Raw genomic sequence first — 4747 nt, forward strand, 5'->3', positions numbered from 1 at the left:
GGGTTGGAGATGGTGCCTATCAAGGTTGTGCTGCAACTTGAAAATAGACTTGTTGTATGGTCATCTATATTTGACCTGGAGTTTATCTGAGAATTGTGGTGTATCTTTCGCAAAAGTTGGCGAGAGCATCATCGATGTTTAGTTTTTGTGCAATCAATTATCAAGTTAATTAAGACTCTGTATTAAGTCAAACTCATTGTGATCTACTGATGGTGTATGCCTGCAAGTACAAGTGTGGAATGACACTAGTCAGGTAGTATTTGGAATTGAGGAGAGAAGTTGATGTTTGTACAAAGAAAGTGATTTGCATGGTTATGTATCTGCTCAGTTGTGCAAACTGCGCTGCGTTCCAGGAAGGAATCAATGCCTAGGCTAAGTGTCGTTGGACATTGAATGAACAGAGCTATAAGTAGAGCAGCTAAGAGCCGGCCTGGCCTGGCCTAGCTACATGGTTATGGTTTACTGCTTGATGAGCACAAGAATTGTGGTCTGCAACTACCTTGCTCTGTGCTGTGACAGGTTATATTAATTCAACTTCTCTAGCAGGATAAACCACCGGAAGATCGAAAGAGAACTGCTGATGATGCAGGTGTTGGTTGTCAGACCAGTTGTATCACTCCAAAATTAACCACAGGTCGGTCATCAAAAGAGTACCTTTGGCTCAGTGTGGTCTGTAATATGGTCATCCAGAACAAACATGGAGTTCATCTTATGTGCCTTGATCTCACTATGGTTGGCAAAAGCATTACCATTTTGTTTCTGTGCTACCAGCAGGCTAATCAAGATTGGCAGCACCTCAACATCAAGTTGTTGTTGGCAGTGGCACTTCCAGTAGGCAAATGATCACCATCCTTTACTTCGGGACGGAGGGAGTATGTGTTTTAATTATGTTCCCTTGCCGGAGGTTGTCTATGGTATTGCCAGTGGAAGCGTCGCAGCTACCGATTGCTTTTACAGTTTTATGTGTTTTTAAGCATTCATTTCTTTTGTCCATGTTGCGAATGCTAAGACCTACCATATGCGGTATGTCCCTCTTTATTCTCGAGTATCTACAATTTGGATACACTTTAAGTTTTGGGATATTGTAAAGGTGTTGAAGGAGCTGAGAAGGAGAGGGTGGAACAAGGCCGTGCTTCAACCTCAAGCACACAGCCAGGGTAGTGCTAATGTGGATGTTGGAGATCAGACAGCGTTGATGATTAGAGATACTGGTGATGTAACTCGAGAATCAACCACGAAGTTGGTCAGCAATACATTGCTTTTGGTTTCGTAATCCAGAATAATAGTATCTGGAGTACTTATCTTGTTCGTGTTGATACGGCAATGATTGGTGCGTTTGTTTGTCCAATTAGTTAGTGAGAGCATTAATTGCATTTTAATTTCTCAGTATGTGTTAACTAATAAGAGTATGTAACCGGTAGTCAATGTGATTGTGATCCTTTTTGTATGCCTGCCAGTAGTTTCTGTACCTGCTACTGCTACAACTAAATATCTAAATGTGTGTGGCCAAGAGGGTCTGTTAAAATTCAACTTGCAGCATTGATCAACTCTTACGGTTGCACAGTATGTAAAAAAGCAAAGTGTATGCTGTTGGCACAATAAGGTGGATCTATTCTATGTTTCTCCTGAATTAGTTGTAGAGAATTTTTTCCCTTTGATTTTGTTGCCAAAGAAGAAATTTCGTGAACAAGTTCAGAGTAGTTTTATCTTGCGGTGACGTTTTTTCCTTTGACAGTCGTCATGCATTTGGATAAAGGCCCTTCAAAATGAGAGAGTCAGGCAGCCGGATGTGTAAGCAAGAGACATGATGGGACCTTGTACATATGGACGAAGGCCCTTGAAAATGCCTCTTTGGATGACTATTATATGTGGTTTAAATGATGGAAGAAAGACAGAGAATAGTTTGTTGACTGTTCGCTATTAAGGTAGCTAGTGTTCCCCTTCTGAGTTTTCCCCCGTTTAGTGTAGAAATTTGTTATGCTATATAGTGTCTAATCTGTTAAGTCATCGAACATGAAGCTACCAATTGTTTTACAGCTTTCAGTTTCTTTTATGTATGCACTTCTCATTGTTTGCATGCCTTGGTCCATGTGATTTGTTTGAGGACCTAATATTTCATCCCAGCTTTTCTTCTTGTACCTTTTCCTGTAAGCAATCTACAGATTGCCCAGTAGGAAGACTAAGACCTACTACCTTTTTGTTGCTCTTTGCTCACAAGGTCTTGTGTATCTGCATTTTCAATAAACTTCTAATTTTTGAGATTGTTGACGGGTGTTGGAACGGGGCTGAGAGGGAGATGCTGGAACAAGGCAGTGCTGCAAGCTCAAGACCAGAGTTACCATGGTCAGAGTACTGCTGATGAGGATGCTGGAACTTAGGCAGTGTTGAGGATTAGAGATGCTGGCGAGTTTGTGATGCAGCTCTGACAGACAGTTAACCACCAGTAGTTGGTCTGTAGTAGGGTGCTTTTGGCTGTGTTGGGTTGTAATATGGTCATCTAGAATCGATCTGGAGTTCATCTTTTGTGCCTTGGTCTTTAGTAGGGGTGTGTTGAACATTTTATCTGTTTTGGTATATTCAGGTGATATTTTTGATAAACACAAAGTGTGGCTAGTGAATATATGGTTTGCCGATTAGGAGTTGGTTGGATTTGGATGATCAAAGTTCCTGGAAGTGGAATGATCTTGTTCAGTTACTCCTTTGTTTTCATTCTGCATTCTGGAAGTTGTTTAATTTTCTTATCAGAATTTCAGATCACATGTGGTGCACAATTGTTATAGTATGTGATGCCATATGCTCAGGATGCCATTGTTGACATATGTTTCTCTCTAATTCAGACCCTTCAGAGATTCGCCATCGTTGGTTTGTCCAATTTCTATTTTGACGTTGCAAAAGACCGACTTTATGTTGGGTATGACATTCACCCAATGTTCATTTCCATCTGCATCTAGTTAGAATTGAATCTAGCTAGTGTTGTTTGTTAATGCAACTTATGTGATCTTATCTTATCAGTGGCCGAGTTAGCTACACAAGGAAAAGCTGCCAGACAGTCCTTGCTGCACATCTACTCTACTCTATGTGGCCGAGTTAACTTGATTAACGTTTTTAAAAACATATTTTCATTTTGTGTCTGCTTTTCCCAAAACATTGTATATTATTTATATACATTAGGAACATCATATATACACATGTTTAAAATTTGCCAAATACATGATTAACATATATTAAAACATATATTTTTGGATGTCTATTTTTTCACACACATTCTACATTTTTTGTATACATTAGAAACATTTTTTATACACGTTTAACATTGTCCAAATACATGATTAAAATATTCTTTAGAACTTATATTATTTACATACACATTGTACAATTTTTATACATTTTTCATATATATTGCAACCATTTGTTCTATACACATTCAACATTTTTAAATGCATTATAATTTTTTTTCTCAAATATGAAAAATAATTTTCTACTTTTTCCCATATCCATTTTATAATTTTTGTATACATTTTTTGTACACATTGGAAACATTTTTCATTACATATTGAACATTTTATAAATTCAAGATTAACAATTTTTAGCTTTTATATCTAAAGTAATTTTTCAAATAGATATATTCAGAATATTATGAAATACAAGCGAAAGTAAAAAAAATAATAAAAAATGAATGCATTAATGTGAAAAAATGGAAGAAAAAAGCGCTGAAAGCCTTTGTCCACGTTGGGCCGGCCTAATGAGGCGACTACCTTCAGCGAGACGTCCTAAACATGGTAAATATTTCTTAAAAATTACGTTTCTTTGTTTAAATGTTTCAATACAAGTTCGAAAAAGTTTAGTATACATCAGAATTATATTTTTTTTACATGTTTAATATTTTGAAATAGATGATAAACATTTTGAAAAAAATTGTTTGATCATTTATTTTTTTCATAAACATTGTACATTTTTGGTATATACCAGGAACATTTTTATGCACATTTATTATTTTTTAAATATACGAGTAACATTTTTTATTATACAGTAAACATTTTATAAAAATTGTTTTCTATGTCAATTTTTTAGAACATGTCTACATTGTTGGTATACATTAAGAACATTTTTTGTACACGTATAACATTTTTGAATAGATGATTACTATTTTTACAAATATTTTTCTTTGAAGAGTACCTATTTTCATACACATTGTACATTTTTTATGTATCTTCAATATTTTAAAATACTTGATTATCATTATTTAAATACATGATCTACTTTTTCCATACACATTGTGTATTTTTTATTTACAGTTTTTGTATACATGAGAAACATTTTTTAATACATATTTAACATTTTTTAAATGTAGATTAACATTTTTCAAATGTTTTCTGTAGATTTTTTTTGTAAATATATTGAAAATATTTGGAAGTATAAAATAATTGAAAAACAAAGCAAAAATAAAATATGTGATTTTTTTTTAAGAAAAAAAAACGAGGTTGTGGCCTGTCGCGAGCTGTCTAGGCCCAATCTCACGCTCTCTCAAGCAAGGCTGCCCTATTTCTCGAGTCAAGCGAGACATAGGCGCTCCCGTAGGCGTGTGATGCGTCCATTGATCGATTACCGCTTGATTGCCCACCACTAGAGGTTTCCAAAATAGCAGTGGCAGGTTCCTGTCCATGTCTGCCACTAATTTAAGGCCATTTATAAGTCTTTTTCCAGTAGCGCGGTTACACCAATTTTTCTTGAAGATATTTAACTATAC

Source organism: Aegilops tauschii, chromosome 6 (genome assembly GCF_002575655.3).
Source record: "Aegilops tauschii subsp. strangulata cultivar AL8/78 chromosome 6, Aet v6.0, whole genome shotgun sequence".
In the NCBI taxonomy this organism is placed as follows: domain Eukaryota; kingdom Viridiplantae; phylum Streptophyta; class Magnoliopsida; order Poales; family Poaceae; genus Aegilops; species Aegilops tauschii.